Genomic DNA, 25000 nt, shown 5'->3' with positions numbered 1-25000 from the left:
GTCATAGCATTGACGACGATACTTGTTCACGAACAAAGCATGTTTGTGTTTTCACCGAGACCAAAAACAAAATGTGACCATGCATATGCATGAGAATTGGGATTTTAAATTTAAGAAAAAAAATATCATGGCGCCTACTTGACAAATTAATGTGACGCAACCAATGTCAAATCCTTGTTTGTAACTCAATAAATTGCAAAATATAAAGTCTTTGTTATTGTACGTACAATAACAAACTTTTTGTCCATTTTTGTGGCTTTTTTTGCAAGGTATTACATTTCAAATACAGACTTGGTCTATGTTTTTTGCTTTGTTTTAACTATGTTTTTTGTAAATATTTTCTGTCTAGGTAAAGATCATAAACTCAGTTTGTGCCTCTTTACGAATGCAATTTGCATATTGTTGCTAAGCGTCCATATATGGATAACTCAAACGGTGCTATTGTTACTGTAGGCCTGGTACAGGCTAACATTGCAATGACCGGGGTACATCTGTCCTGAGATTAGATACCGTGTATTATTTCTATTCTCGTACTAACCAAGAAAGACAACAGTCAAATATGACGCACCCATATAGCCTGTTTAATTTACTGTGCCATCGAGATACATCGTTAGCTGGTCCTCAAACTGGTCTAAGGTTGGTCATACCTCCAAGCCCTCGCTTCCTCCATCCATTAGGGTGCTTGGGCTATCGATGTATCTCGACAGCGCAGTAAACAGGCTACGTGTCCCACTGCTCCGGGCTATTTTTCATTCTCACAAAAAAAAATGGGAACGAGCTCGAGACTTGACATTGCGTAAAGTGGTGAAGTGGATTACGACGATGCCACAAAAGGGTAGATTTAACAAATGTCTGCAGGGTGTGTGCAGTCACTTTGACCCTTTCATGTATGTATACAAATACCTATGGGGGGTCTAAGTAAAACCATGGGGTTCTACTTCCATGGTAAAACAGACAATCAAATCCAACCTCAAAGCATAGACCCTCCACACAAAGTTATTGATGTGTATGTATAACTATTGACATCAGGCCATGGACAAACGAACCCTGTTACATCCATAGAAAGTAGACAACTGAATTGGATTAATATCACTTGACACAGCATGTTGGAATAGCAGAGACTTGTATCACATTCCATCATCTGATATAGTAATAATTCATGTTCACAAACAAATTTGAATTTCCCTGCTATTTCATGTACACATTAAGAGGCCATAAAACTGTTCTTGTCAAACCATGGTGTATAATTATACAAGTCACTGCTATTCCGACATGCTGAGCCAAATGTTATTAATCCAATTTAGTTGTTTACTTTCCCTGTTTGTAACAGGTTCCGTTCGTCCATGGTCTGATGTCGGCAGTTGTACATGTAAGTGTGAACAAAGGGCTGAGAGACTCCTGTGTGTACTTTGTCTATGTCAACATTGACTCAAAGCAGGTCCAATACAAACTAACATCTTAAACTTTAACACCTAAAACTCATTCCCGGGTAAATGATCAGGGTAACCTAAATATTTTTTTTGTAACTAGATCTGAAGGCCAACAACTAAGCTATATCAAAATTCCATAAGAAATTTTCGAATTCAGCATGGCCGCCGAGTACGTCGTAGGTACATCCAGGTGAAAACAAAAGAATGTCGATTTCCTCACAGTAAAAACAAGATGTAGTCTGCAAGGTACGCCATGACGGGTGAGAGGAGGCCGTTGAGGGCGGAACGTAACGACGTACCTTACAGTTTAAACAAGATGGTGAACCCAAAATTTCTTCTATTTTTCAAAAGAACCTGAAACAAGCTTTCATATGGCAAGGTTTGGTAAGATTTTAAGAACATTGATTTGCACGTAAATTGGGAAGTTACTACAACGTCGTAAACCACGCACAGGCCTCTTTACGGCACCGTGAGTACCGGCCAGCATGTGTGCTCCGACTTGCAAGAATGGGTTCCAGAGGCCCACACATTAGCTTTTACTCCAAAAAAAATGTAAAGGCACATGTACAGATGTAAAATTAAATATATTGGTCCTTTAAAAAGGCAGTTTTATAATACTTGGATTACAGTTTTTTGCTAGATATTTGTTGACCGAATAATAATTTAGATGCAACCTTGTATATTGCGCTTCAGTGTAATTGCTACATAAAATGGCGGCATTTACGTCACTACGTCTAAATTACATTTTGTTATAACTGAGTTCAAAATTAGAGTATCTGGAGAGGCTATTTTCATCATTTCTTGCAGTGAATCATCTATAACTACCTAATTTAATCTTTGGGAACGAATACCAACAAATTATTTTATCGAACGATAATTCGTGAAAGTAACGTACCGTATGGGGATGATGATGGTGGTTTGGTATAATGACGTCATCACTATAGAATGACTCGATGAAATCTAAAATAGTTTAACGAGCACAGATGTAGATGAAATCTATTTATAGAATACTTATATACAAATAATACGAGGTGGAGATGATTTCCTCTTGTGTGTGTGTATGTGTATGTGTGTGTGTGTATGTATGTGTATGTGTGTGTGGGGGTGGGTGTTGGTGTGTGTGTGTGTATATATATGTATATATATATATATATATATATCTGTGTATGCGTATGTGTGTGGGGGTGTATATGTATGTATGTGTGTATGGGTATGTATGTGTGTGGGTTGGTGTTGGTGTGTGTGTATGTGTGTGTGGGGGGTGGGTGTGTGCGCGCGTGCGTGCGTGTGTGTGTGTGTGTGTGTAGACATTAACATTGTGCATTTATATATATATACATGAGTCTTTATGTGTGAGTGATATGTACGGTAGACGTGTGTGAGATTGTGCGGCCTATGAGTGCTGGAAGTAAACAAATTCTGTTTGAATTAAAGGACTATAAAATGAGATAATTATATAGAAAGACAGGTGGATTGGTGGACAGACACACGCACATGCACACATGCATGTATGCATACATGTTACATACATACATACATACATACATACATACATACATACATACATACATACATACATACATACATACATACATACATACATACATACATACATAATACATACACACACACACACACACACATACATACATACATACATACATACATACACACACACACACACACACACATACATACATACATACATACATACATACATACATACATACATACATACATACATACATACATACATACATATTACTGAGGCATTAATCCTATACAGAGCTAGTTAGGAAGTAATGTATTATTTCCAATATTAGGTTTGTAGTGATATCCTGTATGTCATATAACATACATGTGTATACACGTGACGTCATACACAACATACATATTCCTCTACGTTATTAATAGGCATGAAAAACAGTTTTCTAGCAAACCAATAGAAAAAAGTTTATTCTGAACAAACTGATTCTTATAGTGGCCACATGGATGCGGATTTGGGTATTTATTTTGGATTTTGGATTTTAAAAAATGTCTAGATCAGCTAGCTTGGAATCTACAAGTTGTAGGATCCAGCCTGGCTACTCAGTTCTGACGTCACTTGTGTCTGAATGGCTAAAGCCAATGGGCAAGGTTTGAACGTGACCAAGATTGTACACATCATCCCAGCGCTAGAAATGGGGACCTTGTATGTAGGATAGCGAATTAGCGATGTGAAGGATTAACACCAATTCACCTACGAAGCAACTTATAAAGAACCGCTGTGCTATTATAGACCCGTTCCAGGAGTAATGATTGATTTATAAAAATGCTCCGCTAGAGTTAACTGTGTGACAGCGCTGAGAAGTTACATCAGTATTAATATCAATACATGGATAAAAGTTCCTATTACGCCCCGTGTTAGTTTACAATATACGTAGAATGCGATTCTTATTGGAGTAAACATTTTCAGTCCACAATTGTCATGCATACGCGAGCAAAATACTAGTACTCGCAGTACCCAGCATAGCAGTGATCCGGAATTGCGATGACGTCACACCCTTGATAACTACTTAGCCCTGTTGACGGATGACCAAATACATCATGTACATAGAAAACAGAATTCCCAGGCCTAGTTAATACGGTCGATGATTACACGTGGATGAGGTCAAATGTCAAAGTGGAACATCTGGGCTTAAATCCATGTCGTTTTTGTTCAATTTCTCGTCGCATCTTTTTCTTGGCGTTTTGAAGCATCTCCTTTTACTGTGAGATAATTCATTCTTGTTCATGTACTTTTGAAACTTGTAACATCGTCTCGTCACCATGACGACAAGCTTAATTTAGGTAAACATTTCATTTTCTTTATAAAAACAAACAAAAATAATTTAAGTTGCGTACCTGAAAGTTCAGATTACCACCGACGGTAAACATTTGATGACATACATGTCAAATCCGAAATAGAACAAGTGCGGAAATGTTTTGGGGGTTTGTTTGTCACCATAGTAATACCCAGATGATTGACTGGGGGTTGATGTCATTTCGGATTGAACGATTTTGTTGTTTGTTGTTGTCTATTAAGCCGGTGTTTAGTATATTTTTGTCACCTGAAAGATCTTCAAACTTATGGTGAGGCATATTTTTTTATCAAACACCTAATTCGTTTGTTGTTGCTTTCTTTTTTTTCAGCAGAACACGGTGGGTACGGGTGGGTGGATAGGTTGGTACATGGTGGGTACGGGTGGGTGGATAGGTTGGTACATGGTGGGTAGTTAGGTGGGTGGGGAGGGAAACAGACGTATGGTGAGTAACGGACAGACAGACAGACAGACAGACAGACAGACAGATAGTGACCTACATCATCAATTGACGTGCATAGTCCTGAACGGGATTGACAGAGGTCGCGGCCATATTTCCCCAAGTGCGGTGACATTGAAATTTACTCGCAAAATAAATCAATGGTGGTTTAGGCTGAAAACAATCAACTTAATATAATTTGGCTTTAAATAATTAATCCCATTTTATAGTTTCAGCTCCATCACAAATCCATTAGACTAGATACTGTCTGTTCATCATGACTGTGATACATCCGTGCTGTTGAAATTCTAGTAATTAATTGCATTAAAAACACAACACAGCAAAAACATCCTCAAAGTCTCATCAAATCACGCTTTATTTTTCAACAAGAAATTGAATTAATAATTGCACGATTTGTACTGTTAGTAGGAAATGATTACTAGCTAACCGGCGCTTGGTGTATATCTCGTGCCTTCCCCCTCGCTGTACGGTCGCTACATTTATATACACGTACACAAAAGTCTCCTGGTTTCAAATACGTTTGGACTCCATAGCAACAGTGACGTCATCAACTCACCCTCCATGTGTTGTAAAATCCGGTAATAAGTACACGTTAAATGAAAGGCGACCTAAAACGTTATTATTGTTCATAGGTTGACCTTATTACCCCTCGCGTCCCTCTCTTTTTGCATATTATATGCTATTCTGTCAGCTGAAGCAGACAGCACGAAAGGTTGACGGAAAGTACCGGTATATATCGGGGTGTGATCTTGGCAGTGCATCGTTACATGTATTTCGAAGACAATGGCCGTACCTGTACGAGTGTAGATTCTCGCCAACTGCAGGTGTTGCAGGTAGGTTCAATACTGAATTATGTTTTTAAATTTTTTTGGGGGGAGGGGGTTAAAATAATTTAAAGTTTGTGTTGTGTATCTGGTGACACCTATAGCCTTGCATGTTCTTATAAATAGATGCATGGTCTGAATGGCTACGAGTGCAAACGAGTGCATTTGTTAATGGGGGGGGGGGGGGTGTACTGAGCACCTAAAACACGTGCAAGTATTGTACACCAAGCACAATGAGATAAAAGGCGATGTAACTTTCCAGCTGTGAGATTTGTCATATCTTGGATCTGGGATGACATCGATAAACATCGATTATGTGGTTGGTAGTCCCCGGTTTTTTTGGTAGGCGAAGTGGCAAACTATAGCTAGAGAATGCCTTCTGTGGTTTTAACCAGAACCGCTACCAAAGTCTTATTTGTTTAAAAAAAATATGTATATATATATTTGTTATCACATATACATATTTGAGCTGTTATTATTATCATTATTATTATTATTATCATCATATTATTTAATGCGGTTATTATTGCGGCCGTTTTCGTCGTATGGTTTTTGTTTTTATTTATATTTACTCATTTATTGACATGCATTACACGGCCAAGTAATATTCACCAGAACGGATTATATGCTCTGTAAATAACTCATTATAGCCAAGATTGGGTTAAAGCAGGATAGAACACGAACTCCGAGAGAGTGTTCACTGATCTACACGTGTGTTAGTTGTCTTATATCCGTTTACACCCCGAAGCTGGTATTAGTGTTTTGCGGCACAGTGCAGCATGTCAAATGTATTTGTGGTGTATATGCAAATTTTGCTCAGTCACGAACATTTCTAGTCTGAGTCGTTGTATGTACTATACCTGAAAAATTGTTGAAATGTAAATAAACAAAATACCGCAGTGGCACCGCTGAGAGACTCAAGTGACCTCCTACGAGCACACTACATGTTTAAATGTCAGTTCCCTGGGACAGCGTGTTAATAGGCTGTCACGTGTTCCTATACCGGGGTTACCATTGACGTCATCACTCACATACAGACCTTGTCCAAAAACAAAAAGAGCACTGCAGGCCGTTCGGCGTCTATTTGTCTGTTGTTCGAAGAGCTAATCTAACTGAGGACGTTTATATCTGACCCGTTGCCCTTCAACAGACTCAATATAGGCCCAGTGTTTGACTAAAAACAACCCGCTTTCGACGACGAAAACGCATTCACGCGATGTTGTGTACTGTGAGTAATTAGTTTCCGCTGTAGAGGGAAGACCGTGACGTCGAAGGGATATAATCCATCACACACTATTGGTGAATATGTCCATGTGTGTATATACTATGTGACGTGATGATAACGGTCGCTGGCAGCACGTCCAAAATTAACAACAAACTAGCAAAATTCGATTCACCTGCACCGCACTGTTTACAGGCAATGTACTAGACAGCTGTCCTGGTCAGGTCAAACTTACGTTCTGCTTGCATCCATGGTTCATCAGACTGTCCGTGCCTTAAAGTGCGTAGCAACTTGAATGCCATTGTCGGGCCCTTTGTGAAATGTGAGCTAGTAAAAATACAACAAGCTAACAATCAGCTTGCTTGTCCAAAAGAAGTGATCTAGGATTTTCAACAACAAAATAATAATCTTTAATAAATACAATATAGTACAAACCTGTTATATATTATATACCTGGTATATAAGGAGCACTTACCGGGGTGGAGGGGGGAGGGAAGGGAAGTGAACAGATGGCAGGTGAATTTGAAGAGAAAACAACAATGGGACTGACTCTTAAAATCTCTCCCATTTTAATCCGCCCCTGAGATTTGGCTCTAAATAATTGGCCGAACCCTACAGGTGTAAAAGACACTGAGAGTGGAACGTTCGATATGCCACTGAAGGTCAGGGACCTTTTCTAACGACCATTTAGAACAGCTTACTGATCCTTATTCAAATACAAGTACGTCAATAATTATCTTTAAAATTGACGGTACGACGATTATACCGTGTCGGATCACGGTGTTCTTTTGTCAGGCGAGTTACCGTGACTAACAGGAAGCCGTCGTTAGCCGCCTTCTTCGAGGTCATCGTATCGATTGAAATATTCTATACCTTTTGATTTGCACATGTCAAATTCACAACTTTGCTGTACGCGTAATCACAACAACAGGTCATGTAAAAGAATGTATGTCTGAAGGTTGTAACGGTGGCTTTTGTTGGGGTGGGGTGGGTTCGTATGTATGTATGCCACGGTATGTATGTATGTATGTATGTATGTATGTATGTATGTATGTATGTATGTGTCTGTGTGTATGCATGTATTATATATATATATATATATATATATATATATATATATATATATATATATATATATATATATATATATATATATATATATATATATAGTTTTGGTAGTACTGGAACTCTTTCTTGGGTGTAACCCAAGTTACACCCAAGAAAGAGTTCCAGTACTACCAAAACTATTACGCTCTGCCACTGCGGTATAGAGCACTGTCTTAGCAGATTGATACTCACCGAGTTATATATATCTATATATATATATATATATATATATATATATATATATATATATATATATATATATATATATATATATATATATATATATATATATATATATATATATATATATATATATATATATATATATATATATAGCATCATAACAACCTATTGCATTTGTTAAAATATTATCATCGTCTGTTTCATCAGGGAACATTTTAGTACAAAATACAATTGCTGTGTCGTTCCTTCAACTTACAACAATTGACAACTATATCCCTCTTTGACCTTTAAGAGAAAACAAGAATTGTAGGTTTTCAAGTCTTGTCTTGATGTTGTTGTTGTTGTTGTTGTTGTTGTTGTTGTTGTTGTTGTTGTTGTGTTATTACATTGTATTCTAAAAACATGTAGATGGTTGTATTTGGTCAAAGGTTTAAATCACTAATCTTATCTCTATGTTTAGAGAATGCATATAATATCGTCCTTGAGAAATTTGTTTACGTCATTTACTATTACTTGTTGTCCCGGAGATCTCACAATGTCGTAGTCCAAGTTTGCCTTTTATCCCATGGGCAAGCAAACGCATCTTGTTCGTAAGTTATAGTGTAGGGTTGATTGATTTGATAACGTCGACTGTAATCGTTTGGCGACCCCAGGCAAGCACTGAGACGTCAGACTTAAATGTGTTTACAACGTGTTTTGATCGAGGCTATGACGTCATTCGTCCGCCATCTTGAATAATGCATGAAGGCGCGAACAATACACAGACGACAGATACAATGTTGTAACAATGGAGACAAACAAGATCGATTTGATATTCCATTCATGATTCAATTAACCGGAATGATTAAACCAAAGTAATCGAATGTTTTTTGCTTTTCTTCTAAATTACAGCGACTTGTGACCGATCGATTTACTGTCATTCACAAACGACTGCTAAATGGATTAGCTTGCAAACCATTCAATTCAGCTGTCCGTGATTTTACCAATTCAGTCAATTTAAATTTTGTATATAAAAGGTACAATCAGAACTTGACTCGGATGATGGGTTTTCTTGTTGGATTAGTTTCTTATGAAACTGATGTCATAGTATAGTCGAGAGTCCAATGACCGAACTGAAACCATGGTTTTTAAACTTTTTTTAATACAACATTTTCTGAATGAGAAATCTCCCATCCATAATTACACCAGAAGCTCAAACATTTTTTTATCGCAAATATTCACATTCAGACTATAGCTCTGGAGTGCTATAGGGTTAGTTGTGCTCCCATCCTCTATCTCTGTCAGAGATGCCGAGGGATTGCACAGAGATTTGCGATGAAATGATTTAGGAACAAAAACAAACTTTCTGATTTTACATTTATGCCAAGTTTACCCTCATGGAACAGCTTAATGACGGGACTGTAACCATGGTTAACTTTGCAGTGCACAGCATTTGGATATATAATCAAGGTGCTTCACAATTATTCCGGGCATGGACCGATAACTCGATGCCACAACAGCCCTTTATACTTCCTCCAACACTACATAGGGGTGTATGATTAAAGCATTCACATTGTAACCTTGATCCTATCAGTTCCCAAAATATACAGGTGGGTTGACTGAGGCAAAATCACGGTTCAAATCTTGCCTAAATAGTTTTGCTTTCAAAAATAAATGTAACTGTAGATTCCAAGCAGGCATCGTGACTTCACTCACTTTCCATTCTTTGTGTTAGTTTGAAGGCGGTGGTAATCCTAGAGGCTAATATCCATGGTAACAGTAGAGTCTATCTGTTCTCAGAATTTCCTTCATAACAGCATAAATTCTTGTGAAGAGCAATTCACGGGGTTGATAGTTATCATTGCCATGGAGATAACATTTAGTCTAACAATACAGTCGTCACTAAATGCAACTACTACAGCGTAAACTACTCTAGTCACACTAACAATCGTACATGTGCTAGCTTACAAAATCGTTTGTTTTCGTTATGGAAAACTAGTGTCATTTTTTATAAACCCTTCATATGATAAATTTATACTGATCACTGGTAGGCTCACAACATGTCACAAACTTAAATGAGCCGGCATGTTTCATTTATTATGCTTTCAAAATTTGCACCTAAGTTTCATACAGTGGCAGTGCTTCCGATATATCTTTTCTGAACTGTATATTCTTTTGTGTTGTATAAACTCTTTCGCCTGTGGCCTTCATTGCAAATAACTTATATATCTATCTAGACATCCATCTATCTCTCTATCTACATATCTATCAATCTATCTATCGATCTGCCTGTCTATCTGTCTGTCTGTCTGTCTGTCTGTCTATCTATCTATCTATCTATCTATCTATCTATCTATCTATCTATCTATCTATCTATCTATCTATCTATCTATCTATCTATCTATCTATCTATCTATCTATCTATCTATCTATCTATCTATCTATCTGTCTGTCTGTCTGTCTGTCTATCTATCTATCTATCTATCTATCTATCTATCTATCTATCTATCTATCTATCTATCTGTCTGTCTGCCTGTCTGTCTCTCTGTCTGTCTGTCTTAGCTGTCTGTCTGTCTGTCTGTCTGTCTGTCTGTCTGTCTGTCTACAAATACAGGTAGTTTTGTCATAATTGTATACCGGGGATTACATTTCGGATCTTCATATTATTAATGTTTTTTGTTATACATTTCTCAAACTGATAACTTTTAGAAGCAGCAGGGAATACTGGGTAGGATTTGAAATTTAGAATCACACCATTTCTTATTTGGCGTATATAAAGTCAACCTTATGTACACATAATTGCAATCATCGTTTTAGCGCAACTAAAGTGAGGTTGTTCAGACATATTGAGAGAGTTGACAAGACCATACCCATAGCAACAGCTACTTGCCATTCTATTTCGAAAGATTATTGGGTAGGCTAGTGAATAAGCATTCAAAAACTGTATGCAAAGCAAATATGTGCCTAGCAAAAAGACCACGTCCATAGAAACAACCAAATGATGTTGGGTGGTACCGTGTAATTTTCAAAGATAATAACCGAGGATGGGTAGACGACTAAATTAACATTCACAAATGTACGCTTAGCAACAAGACCACGCCCATGGCAACAGCAAATGCTACAAAAGAAGTATTGTAGGGTGAGCCAGTCTTAGGTGTACGGTCAAAGTATGTCCCGGGGGCTTGGAAGTTCAAGTGAATTGATGCGGGGTCCTCTATCCTCTATCTATGCGGGGTCCTCTATCCTCTATCTATGCGGGGTCCTCTACAGGGGAAATACCTGGGACATGTCCCCAAGGCATTCCTCGCAGACAGATGTTCATCATCATTGGCATTTATATTTCAAAGATAACAGGGAACATCTTGGAAAAATAATATAATCTGTACAAATGTTCTACAATGCCATTGGCGCTACTTTCTACGTCTCTATATGTTGGTACTTTGCATATCAGAATTGTCAGCCAACTTATATATCAAAACTTAGATTCAAAGAAAGCAAAACTACCAAATTCGAGATTTTTTTTTTTAAAGGGGGACCGGACAATCGAAATATGTATTCGATGTGATATACTATTGGCAATGCTTCAATCAAAGCTATTAAAAGGCGATGGCTCATGGATTAATAAAATACATCATTTGTCAAATAGAGTAAAGGCTGGAATAATATTTTCTCTAACTCTGTATTGTTTCATAAGAGTTACATTTAATAACTAAATCGTAATAAAAAAAAATTGTGTGGTTCCGATTACGCTCAATTTTAGAATAGGTGGGTAGGTAGATTTTTTATTCTATTTTATTAATGTATTTTTTGGCATGAGTGAGTGTCTTTGTCAGGTTTTCCATTGTTTTCCGAATGGTCTTTGTGTTATTTATTTCTTCCTATCAGACGTACAGCCATTACAGATTGGAAGAATAGTTTTATATTGTCTCTTTAGGTTGATCTCAGTTTCCGCATCCACTACTTCTCGCGAGACTTCACAATTTTTGCGATTTTATTTTTTTTCTGGAGTACGTAAAAAATTGTTTAGGGTCGGCAGTGAAAAACTAGGTGGGGTCGGGTAACCGGAACCAAACGATTATTTTTTTAGGCCCTAGTGTGACGAAAAATATATTCAAACAATGTTGTAGAGACTGATATTGACCAATTGTCGCATGAATCTGTTAAAGGTAGAATGCGTCTCCGATTTGGACAACAATTTCCCCGAAAATTAAATCTTGAAATCTCGCCAAATTTTGCCGTATGAAAGTTTGATTCTGATCCTTTTGAAAATTAAAATAAAATAAATTCGGGGGGGGGGGGCATTATCTTCTATTCAAGAAATACCGACAATCTTATTTTCCCACAGTGAACACAGTTCGTCGTTGACAGCCATATTGGATTGTAATTTTTATATACTATTAGGTTTGTTGCTTGGTTCCTTGGTTTTAAGAGAATGGGTTAATTTTCTTGACCAAAGTAACATAAAAAAAATTGAACATTATTATTTTCGAGGTGCATATGCTTTAAGTTGGTAGTCAAACTCCCCTGTAAAGGAAACCGAAATGTTAAACCTGAAATGATGACGTAATTAGGTCCTGGCTATAAAATGTCAAAAACATACATATTTCAAAAATGACGTCCGTCTGCCACCTCAAACTAAACTGTTAGCCGCTGATAGACCGTCCAGATTGGTACTTGACGACAAAGAGTGACAGCGACGTGACGTCATTGGAACATTTTATTTAGTTCATATGTGATTACGATTGCAACTTCTGTCTCTTGTAACTGACAAATTAATATCAATCGACAAAGATATTGATGTAAGTATCTCCTCTTTCGACACTAGCATGCGTAACAACCACGTTGTCTGACACATCAGTCCTGCAAACTATTACAAAGGGCAGAACACGACGGGTGTATCGTGAAAGTTTTATCCTGTAGAATTGATCCTTGTTTCGACGTAATGGTTTGAGCGCCACTCCACCTAACCACACATATATGCTATACCATTCTACGGTACATGGAAATATTTGAACGGTCTAGGAATGAATGATATTCCTTGGGAAGATATTAAATAGATACACCTTAGGATGTCGACCAACTGACCAAGAGAAGGTGATCAAGATACTGTGATTGGGGGGTGTACACACGCAATTAACAATATGGCCATGTGTGTGAGCGTGAGTGTGTGTGTGTGTGTGTGTGTCTGTCTGTCTGTCTGTCTGTCTGTCACGGTCTCTGTGTGTGTATTTCTGGATGTCTGTCTATCTGTGTATGTATGTATGTATGTGTATGTATGTATGTATGTATGTATGTATGTATGTATGTATATGTATGTATGTATGTATGTATGTGTGTATGTATGTACGTACGTACGTGTGTGTGTCTATCTATATAAATAAAGTATCTACATCTGTCTGTGTCTATCTGTCTATCTAACAGAGCTATCTCCATATATATATATATATATATATCTACATGTCTATCTATCTATACGTCTGTATTTCTGTATGTATGTGTAACCTCCAGTCCTGATTTGTATTAATCCATTTTGCTTCGTGATCACAATAAGAATACGGAATTGTTTTTTCCTGAAGTGGTACTCTTTAGGGTCATTCTAATGTATCGCGTGACGCAAATGGTAATAAAATTGATAATCAAGCCATTTATCGGCCATTGCCATATAAACAGATCTTTTCCAACCCACGTCAATCATTTTTGTTTGTCACATCATGTTATATTAACACACGTGTATTGAACTCAATAAACAGTTGGGATTATATCCGATGACAAGCATGCAAACAGACATGAACACTGCCAATGTATATAGTCAAAATAAAACTATAACACGTAAGGTTTCTGATAACCAAAATCTGTCTAGTTTTCAATACCAACCCTGAAATATTACTTGTCAAAAGAAATAGCACATCCACACACCCACACATATATATATATACCCACACATACACACACACACATACATACATACATACATACATACATACATACATACATACATACATACATACATACATACATACATACATACACACACACACATACATACACATACACACATACATACATACATACATACATACATACATACATACATACATACATACATACATACATACACACACACACACACATACATACATACATACATACATACATACATACATACATACATACATACATACATACATACATACATACATACATACATACATTCGTGTTTGTTTCAATTGTATTTTGAAAACATTATGGCTAATTTTAAATAAAGTGTTATGGAAATATTGCTATGTAAAGCATATATTTTTAACTAACTGGTCAATCACTCACCATATGTAAATGTTTTTATTGATTAATTGATGAAATACGGGGTCATTTTGTTCATGTAATGGTTACATTAGAGTCTGCTGGATATACAGTTACCAGCTAAAACTTTATCGATCGGCTAATTGCTTCACAGACAGGTCCTTATCAGTTCCGTGGATGCTTCCAGGCTTGTTTAATTTGGGGCTGTTGATTCGTTGGTTTTATTAGTTTGTTGGTTTAAGTATAGACGTCCCTACAACGTCTAAGGTTTGTAGTCTTTCTGTTGTTTGTTTAGTTGGTCTATCGATCGATCTCTGTTCTGGTTGGTTGGTTGGTTGGTTGGTTGGTTGGTTGGTTGGTTGGTTGGTTGGTTGGTTGGTTGGTTGGTTGGTTGGTTGGTTGGTCGGGTGGTTGGTTGGTTGGTTGGTTGGTTGGTTGGGTGGTTGGTTGATCATTTTGTAGTGTGCCGGAGTCTACTCAGCTGATCAATAAATTGGTCGTTCTGTCGGTAGGCATGCGCATGCATGTATGTAGGATTGGTGGGTGGGTTGGTGGCAAAATGACAGTGGGTGTTTGATTAATTGTTCTGCCTTCTCGCCTGTCATTTTATTGAACGTCTAGAGATGGGTTGGTAGGTTGGTGTGTTGATTGACCTGAGTGTTCGGATGGATAGATAACTGGTTGGATGAATGGATGACAACCAACTTGCTATTTGAATAACGGCCAAGCTGAGATTAGGATTAACATTTAGGTGCAACGAACAGTAGTCTGGCAGAGTTACAGAAAAAGTTGCTGGTAAACAAAATAAATAATCAGTATGGCTCAATTGAGAAGATAACACTTGCGAGAGCCCAGGATTAAAATCATAGTGAGCTCTTTGTCGCATAATGTGAGACATTGTCGGTATTCAAAACCTCTACCAATAACGTCACTAAATGTATTATTCAACATATCATTATCTTCCCTTCATGCAGTTTAGCAGACTGAAAATGACCGAGTGATGACGTCATTGCTACCAACACTTCATTGTTGGGATCGATAATAGAGATGGTATCGTAATTTACTAAATGAACTTCACAGCAGTTAACCGTGTAGCATAATGTACAATTATAAAACACTGAACACCAGCTACCTGGAATTACGATGCATGTATATTATGCATATTTGCGTGTGTGTATATATTTTAGTAACTTAATGATGCTCTGTTAACTCGGCGAAAGCTAGTCAGAGCTTCTGTATGTATGTATGTATGTATGTATGTATGTATGTATGTATGTATGTATGTATGTATGTATGTATGTATGTATGCATGTATGCATGTATGTATGTATGTATGTATGTATGTATGTATGCATGTATGTATGTGTGTGTGTGTGTATGTATGTATGTATGCATGTATGTATGCATGTATGTATGTATGTATGTATGGATGGATGTATGGATGTGTGTGTGTGTCAAAATGTGTTGAGTTTTCCACAAGAATGATCTCAGTGCAGTGAGACCCAATTTGTCCAATTACATTTGCCAAGTATGTTTCATTCTTTGTCTGTCGTTACTTTATATAGTCACGTGATCAACTATATAACAAGATCATTGGAGGAAGTCACGTGGTATAATTAAGTTTCCAAGCTGAACTGAAATGTAGTAGCATTTTATAGCAATGATTACTGGATTTCCTGTATTCAGTTAGAAGTATCATTTTCCGTTTGTCAACATTCTACTTCAGAATGCTCATATTTCGATTTCTGTATCGTTCATTTTTATGACCTGACCTCCGAACCTCGGTATGATATTGGCGCTCATTGCCACGGTCACTATAGCAACTAGAACAGGGATTTGAATCATTCTTATTGGAGGGGCAGCCACGTTACAAATCGTGATATGTAGTCTGCTGGCTCAAGGCGCGCACACAAGCACTTTTGTACGGAACAATACGACAGCGCTTGCGTACATGTTGTTACTTTCTCTCTCCACCATATGATACGAAGACACTTATATCAGATAGCAGTAACATATGTATAGCCCAGTATCTCCATACAAACGTCACTATTAAGGCTAGGCAGGGTCAACTAATCCCTAAGATCGAACTCGGGGAGAGCCGCGTAAAATGACCCCTCTCCGTACTTCAACGTTTTAATTTGCGAATATAATACAAAACACTGAGTTATTAACTTTTAGCAATGCTTTGAAAAGTGCCTGTGACGTAATCGTTGCCTTGACAACTAATATCCCCGTTGTTCTCGTGCCAAATCCACATGGTTGTCACGTCATTAGGGCTTTAGGCAAATTTTGATGTATATTCAAATATTAGAGAGTTTCGTATGCCTCCGCGAAATCAAATTCATTTTTGGTCTAATAATGATTAAGCCCTATTTGGAATTTAGGATAATTCGCACTAGGGTCGCTTAAAGCGTGACCAATTAGTAACTACCACTTTCCCGCCAATAAAATGATTTTGTGGTTGAATCATAGTGATAATTACTTGCGTCGTCAAAATCGTTTCCCGCCAAATTTCATGCTCAGCGTTTTCCGGACTCAAATTATGCACAGATTATCGCAGATTTTAATTGGCTACCATTATGCTTATCCCTTCTCGTGAGAATCTGCTGACATATATACATGCAAATGAGGATGTGACTTCAATCGTCCTCTCTCCTTCGCTCTCTCTCTCTCTCTCTCTCTCTCTCTCTCTCTCTCTCTCTCTCTCTCTCTCTCTCTCTCTCTCTCTCTCTCTCTCTCTCTCTCTCTCTCTCTCTCTCTCTCTCTCTCTCTCTCTCTTTCTCATCCCCCATTATATGTTGGTTTACTCTTAGACTAAAAAAAAATGTGCGTTGTAAAGTCTCAATGGAAGAAACCTCGCAATGCCCTTTACATACAATAACAAGATTTGTCAAGGGGTCAAAATTATATTAAGTGGGATCAGAGAGATGTCGTCGACCTTTTGAGGATTAAGAAATATTGTATAAGGTTCACCAAGACTGACTAAAATGCCGCGACAATTAATCATTCTCGTTGCTGGTTTAACGATGCGTTAACAATGTGTTATCTACGTTTATGGTTACCATTTAATGCAAGTATTATCGTTACAAATCGTTCTACCTTGTAACATTTTTGGCGTTGAATATTTTTTGACGACAGACGTTTCCTAAAATAAGAAGCTTTCTCTACCATCCATAATGCTAACAATGACTAGTATTGCCATCATGGTGGTGTACATTCATACATGTCCACAAATCACCGTGACGCGTGCACGATAATCCATCTGGTACTACCTCGGAGAGCGCTTTAGCAAATATTGATGACAGACCGTGATTGGAGACGACCAGAAATGGAGATCTCTAGATAGACTGATTGTTAATGACATTTTATCGTATGACTTGCACACGACGAGTCATATTTTGTAAGGCCTAAAAAAATAATTGTTTGGTTCCGGTTACCCGACCCCCACCTAGTTTTTTCACTGCCGACCCTTAACTTTTTTTTACGTTTTCGAGAAAAAAATAACAAAATCGCAAAAAATAGTGGATTTGGAAACTGATATCAACTTAAAAAGACAATATAAAACTATTCTTCCAATCTGTAATGGCTGTACATCTGATTGGAAGAAACCAATAACACAGAGACCATTTGGAAAATAATGGGAAACTTGAACTAGACTCTCACACAGAAAAAAATATGATAAGATAAAATTTAAAAAATCTACCTACCCCACCTATTCTAAAATTGAACGTAATCGGAACCACAATTTTTTTTATTAAGTTCTCCATAATTCATAAATTAAGGGTAAGATATTGATGGTGGATTATTAATCGTGAAATTCGTAATTTAACCCCCCCCCCCCCCCCGTGATGCATAACATAGCTTTTATTACTACCCTCAAACATGTATCCCTGGATAAATGGTTGAAGCACGTGGCTCATATTTCCAAACGTTACCATGTCATTCTATACACATAGTTCCATCAAAATACATCCTATATTAATTCAATTACGATATCAGAATCGTTAAATGAAAGAATTATTGTAACGTAAAAATTCTTTAATTAAGCAATTGACGTCATACTTTACCGAATGACGTAACACCGCGCACATGCGCAATATGTTCTGAACATGTCGTCAAAATTAACGTTGCCCGCGCTAAATGTTGCAGAATTTCAGGTTGTGATATAAACTACAAATTGTAACATCGACGTGTGACTGGAAGGGTTGTTCGTTAATCTAACTCCAAGGGAGACGTTTTTATCGCTCGACCCGTACCACACAATTTCGAAAATCGGGAAGAAATGCCGAATATAAACGTATGTCACAACTCCAAAACGAGGCTGTATGCAAATTCCATTTTTGTTAGTGGTTGGTTGTCTATCCTTCCCTTCCAAATTTACATGATAGTAACGAAACTAGAAAACACAAAAAAGTACAATTTTACCATATCCGTATATTTGTAAAGATGTTTAATATAGTTATACTGCCTACTCTCTTGCCTATCATTATGCAGTGTATGTACCCACCTATTCACTAGAATGTAGTCAGCCCAGATCGCCCAGGCGCCAAATTTTCCGTTGTATCAAATTATCTGTACGAAATTTTTGTCTTTTGAATAAGGAGTGACGTGTTTTCGCCACGTCGACATATCTCTTAAATATCACGTGTTTGTTTTTGCCGCCAAGATATGGTTCGAGCAAAAAAATGTTTTTGTAGTATTTTTTTCAGGAAATTCTTTAAAATTTTAGACACGAATTTCGCAGATATTGTCAGTGAACGAATTTATGTCGAAAATTTGATCTAAATGCGATTGCACTCGCGGAATTTTTCAATAAATAAGGTCTATATTTTCGTCACATGTCTGTCATTAGAGGTCAAAGTTCAGATTAGATTGAACCGTGTTTGTTATATAGATATATCTTGAAACTAAATAACGTCGGGCAAACCGTTAATTTAATGTCAATGTTGATAACATCATATGTGCAGTTGTGGTGAAATATGTTTAGCTTAGTCGTATTAGTATGACGTCAGCGTGACGTCAGAACCGTGAGCGATCATTAACCTTTTGATAACAGCATAATTTTCCAACTTTTCATTCTGATCAACAAATATCTTCCGTTTTTGCTCAGAACTGCAATGATCCGAAGCCTCAGTATCTATGCTACTACAATGTTTCCTCTGGTCCTCTTCAAATTTATTTTCGTTAATGCAACGTACGTCATAAATATTTATGAACCAAAATACCGCAACATATTGATGTAATTAAGCCTATTGGGAAATAATGGTAACTACACAGTGAGTATTGATGACGTCATATAACCGAGAGTGAATGTACGTACGTATGTTATCTGAAAGAAATCCTTCAGACGGTCGCATGGTTACTCACACCCTGTACCCTCCTCCAAAATGATTGATCAGAAATTCATTATCGTAAACAGGACAGATATCACACTGCAAATGAGCACTTCCATCACAATCTTGCAAGCTAAATTTGTACGCATTCGGAAAATAGTCTGGCATTGCCGCAAAACGCAGTTTACGACGTTTTGCCGTAAAATGTCGTCAACACACAGAACATCCCACGTCAACATTGACAATCAACGAAGTGAACATCTTTACAGCATTTAAATTATTGTGACTTGAAAGGTTTTTTCTAGAATCTGTATTACTGCGTTTCGACAATTTATGTTTATGTAATATATTGTCGCCATAGCAACACAGAGGAACTAAAATACATTAGTGACGTAATTATGATATTGGAGATATATTTTTGTAATATTTTTTCCGGCTGGCACCCTCCCAATTCCTCCTTACAATAACTACATGTAATAATATCTCTCCAAGTGTTCACCAAGGGAGCGATGCATGTGTCCTGCAGTAGACACAAAATAGGGTTGAATTTTTTTTACCATACATTCTTGTGACTATATGAGACTGTCGAAATTGTCCAAATTGGCAAAAAAAATGTTAAGGTTCAAATTGTCTTTATTTTGGCAAGTTTACGTGTCAGCTTGTGAGTGGTATAGACTAAAGAAAATAGCTATCCGATATTTATTCCTGTTTTTTTTATGACAATGTGCGCAATTCTGTCGGCATATGGTCATATCTAACACACGATTTCTCACTTATGACGTCATAGCGTGACGTCATACTATCGTCCTTTCAACGTGTATTGTTTTTCAGGAGAATCAATCACTGGTTTGATTAAATACAATTCTTGTTTTATAGCATCAAATGTGTATTTGTCAGTCTATGTAACAGATGCTGATATAACTAGGGTTGTGTTGGGTGACGTCATTTTGAACAAGTCGTATGCTATGACTCCAATCAATGACATACACGTTCAAGGCTGGTTATATATTACTCTGTTTTTCCACTTTCCGATATTGTTAGTCTGTGATTAGTACTGTTTTACGTCTCAGGGTCGTTCTACGTAGAGTCATTTTAGGTTGTTTTCAAAGCAGTTTTAATTTGCATCTCCAAGTCCTTTTCCGTCTCCACAGTTCAAGTTACGCGTTTCCAAGACTTTTTACGTCTCCACAGTTCAAGTTACGTCTCCAAGTCGGTTTCCGTCTCCGTAGTTTACGTCTCTATTCGTTTTACATCTGCAGTTTACGTCTGAAAGTTGTGTTTAATACTTCCCCGAAGTCGCTTTACGTCTCCGCAGTTTCACGTCTTCAAATCGTTTTAAGTTTCAAGGAAGTTTTGCGTTTCAAATGTAATTTTACGTCTCCGAGTCGTTTTATAATTTCAGAACAGTTTTACATCTCCAAGTCGTTTTACATTTCAAAGCAGTTCTAAGTCTTCGTTTTTACGCTTCCTGGTTATTTTATGTCTCCGAGTTTTTCTACGTCTCAATGCCGTTTTACAGCTCCAACTAATAGTTCCCGGGTAGTTTAAGACTCTGGGTAGTTTTACATCTTCGAATGCTTTCACGTCTCCATGTAGTTTTATATGATCATAGTCGTTCCACTTTTCAAAGTCGTGCTAAGTCTTCGAGTCGTTTTACGTCAGCTCTCCGAATTTGTTGAAGTCGTTATTAAAGTAGTTTTGTGTCACTCAAAGTTTACAAAAAAAATCAAGTCATTGGCTGCGGTGTAAACTTTATATAATATTTTTCGGTAAAATATTTTTTAAATGATAAATCCTCAGTTTAGCCCGTTTTTTACCAGTCCGATGTAACTATGGCAACACATAACACTAAACAGTTGATTTCTTGCTTATAGCTCCTCCTTCAGTATTTAAGTTAACGCTTAAGCACAACTTGCATTCCTTCCATGGATAATCATTGGGCCATTTCCCAGAGGAAAAATTATACCTATCAAATTTGGTGTCATGAAATCAACACCAAGCTATCATTCTGTAATCCATCGAAGCTTAATGTGTATGGGTTCTCTCTCTCTCTCTCTCTCTCTCTCTCTCTCTCTCTCTCTCTCTCTCTCTCTCTCTCTCTCTCTCTCTCTCTCTCTCTCTCTCTCTCTCTCTCTCTCTCTCTCTCTCTCTCTCTCTCTCTCTCTCTCTCTCTCTCTCTCTCTCTCTCTCTCTCTCTCTCTCTCTCCTTTCCTCTTCTGTCTCACGATGTTTGGGTATATAAAGCCTCTTTAGTTAGGTACACATTACGTACATCCTACGAACGGAAACATGCAACTAGTAATAAAAATCAGGTGTTATTCATTTCATTCATGCCAAAAATAGAATATTAGCTCACGATTTTTGACCACAAGAGACCCGACTTATAGAGACTAATCTTCAGGTTGTACGCCCTTTTTCTTTTGCAGAGATTAGGTAAGAGTGTTCTATTATATGTGTGTGGATGTGTGTTTGAGAAGATCTGCCTATCGAGACATTTTCACCCACACATACACGTCGCGTAACAATTCGAAAAATAAAAATTCAAAAAATGTACATGTAACAAGAAACATTCACTCCTCAATTAAACCATATTTCAACCAACCCCCCACCCCACCCCACCCCTCCACACACACACACACACACACACACACACAGTGCAAAAATATAGGTAATAAAAGTATACCCTAAAATTACAGAAATCACCTACTTTTTAACTTAAAACGTTCAGTAAAAACTGTTCCATCCTCAATAATAATTGCCCGAGTGACAAGACACTGTTCACTTTTTTCGGAAACAGTTTGAGCCGACATGCGGATATTAAACGTGTCTATACAAAGAACAATCGCGAAGCCATCTGGAAAAGAACTTGTCAACCTTTGTTTCAGCTGGAATCTGTTTTAAGTTATTTATTGAACAGTTTGAAAAATTATATTAGTAAATACCGGTAAATGTCATAGAGGAAAGTCCACTATTCACGGGTTGTTTAATTTGTTTGATGTACGCACAGTATAGAGCCTCCGGGCAAATAAAATTCTAGTGCCTTGCACATCATCATATAATGCGGTCAGTGCGGTTATTGCGATGCATAACTTAAGGGCGTGTTTGATTTGTCGCTATTAATGACCCCATGTGTCGTAAAAGGGTCACACCTCGCCGATTATAACCCCATGTGTTGTAAAGGGGTCAGGATCGCACCTCGCCGATTATGTCGATGTTAGTCTGTACATGAGATGTCGTTACATAAATGTGACACTTTCAACATGTAGCTACAATACAGAATAACAAAACTACTGTAGTGTGTTCGTATATGGGAATTTGTGGGGATGGAGGGGGGGCATTTCCCTGAGGAATTTGGGAGGGGACGATCGGAGGATGTCGCACGGCTCAGTTCGGCACTTTCACAGTGTAGCCTCAACCATGGATGTCACTATTAGGGGAGATATACACCCATGCTACAACACAGCGTGATAGAATTGCAAGCTACTATAGTTTATTCACCAAAGGGTATTTTGAAGGATACATTTCTTTGACGGAGGAGTAGGCCATGTAGTCTGCAATATTAAAGGGGGTGGACCTCCGAAGGATGATGCGCGGAGTCGAATTATTACATATAATTAATTTACCCATAGTGGTTTGAAGATTGAAAGTTTGTCACGATGAGTGAACCTAACGGCAACTTGCCTTGCTCCTCCCGTCTCTTTCATGTAGGACTTGTGTATATGTAATGCGCTTTACAGAGTCTGAATCCCCCCCCCCCTCATGATAGAAAGAGAAAGACATGGGAGTTTGTGACCGCGGTTTTAAAATTGAATGTGAATTGACGGATGCACATAGCCTTCGTCCAATTATTGTACGACGTATCACGTATACTTACACATCCACGTTGCGATATCTTTACGACGTCAATTTATAGGTGAGAAACGCTCGAAAACAATTACTACGGAAGGTTTGCTTACGTCACTGTGAATCTTGACGAACGCCTACAGTGACAAACCTTTACATATCAATTTGAACAAAGAAGCCAGGTACAAGTCCTGCACAGTTTGCATAAAATTGCGACGAATCGGATCATAATATCACACACGTAGCCAAACGTCGACATTACTCGTACTTTTGACATTTACGGTAGACGATCGCGAAAACTACCAACTCTACAAAAAAAGGTAAGAGAACAGTAACTCTCTCTCTCTCTCTCTCTCTCTCTCTCTCTCTCTCTCTCTCTCTCTCTCTCTCTCTCTCTCTCTCTCTCTCTCTCACACACACACACCTCAGACTACTATATACAAAGATATGGATCAGACTATCGATATACATGTAAAGTAGTTTTCTTTTCACTTAGTAGTGGTGTAACATATCAGCTACATATCTTTTTTTCAGTTGATATCGTCCTCTCAGATATAGATCACTAATAGAATGTGTTTGCGTGACGGACAAGTGTCTTCTTCTTCAAAAAAAAAAACGTGTTTATACGGTGTCTCCAATAACACAGCTGACGGTGTCACTGTCGTATAGCCCCTATACCGTCGTAAAATATACTCGATATTACATGTGCTCGTATCACTCGCTCGATCTTGCTAATACTAAATATGGAATTTAAGCTATAGAAAAATAAGACAAACACAAACTAATTAATGCATTCACATGAGGGTGTGGCGTTTCTGAGAGCAAGTTTTTCCTCAAATACATAGCCACACATACACATTTATTCTGATTAAAACCTGTGGGAATGTGACTCGGTCATCGATAGTGGACATAGAACACACAAGTAATAGCTGACGTAAGCACCGACGAAACAGACAAAAGACATACACCATATAGAAGACAATACAAAAGGTCAAAACATCACACAAAGCATAGACTGTAACATTCGTGGTTTGTGTGAGCTCAGTAGGACGTGATTAGATACATTACCATCGTCATGATTGGCTTTGGCAAGGACGAATTATTCCAATCAAAACAAAGTTAACCTGGCTTCATGTAACAATAGTAGATACTTAGAAATCACGTGTTGTGAATACACATAGACAATAGACAATACACATAGACAATAGACAATACACGTAGACAGTAGACAATGTTCTATAGAAATAGACAACACAGACAAGTTCAACCATCGATTCTTTTAAGGAGAACATATTTAAACCGAGGCTGATTTTGTAGTAGCTGTATTTCTACAGTATGCTGGTACAGTACTAGAAAACTCTGAGAAGTCATTCTTATTTACTCTGCAACGTGCGACCTCTGTAAAACAGAGGTATAAAAATGACCAAGCAAAGGCCTGTTGTACACGTGCACGTGCACTGGGGCGAGGCATTCAGGGAA

General features: G+C 37.6%; 1 protein-coding gene across 1 annotated transcript in view; it reads left to right on the top strand.

The window, feature by feature from the left end:
- Positions 1-5545: 5545 nt before the first annotated feature.
- LOC144440214 (serine/threonine-protein kinase SIK2-like) overlaps positions 5546-25000 on the top strand; it is a 64576-nt gene continuing 45121 nt past the window's right edge. Inside the window, exon 1 of the mRNA XM_078129521.1 lies at positions 5546-5563. The gene's annotated coding sequence lies outside the window, so the exon portion shown is untranslated. The remainder of the gene's footprint in view (positions 5564-25000) is intronic.

This window comes from Glandiceps talaboti, chromosome 9 (assembly GCF_964340395.1).
Source record: "Glandiceps talaboti chromosome 9, keGlaTala1.1, whole genome shotgun sequence".
Taxonomy (NCBI): domain Eukaryota; kingdom Metazoa; phylum Hemichordata; class Enteropneusta; family Spengelidae; genus Glandiceps; species Glandiceps talaboti.
The sequence above is the reverse complement of the archived record's forward strand: the minus strand, read 5'-3'. Positions and strand labels throughout refer to the sequence as shown.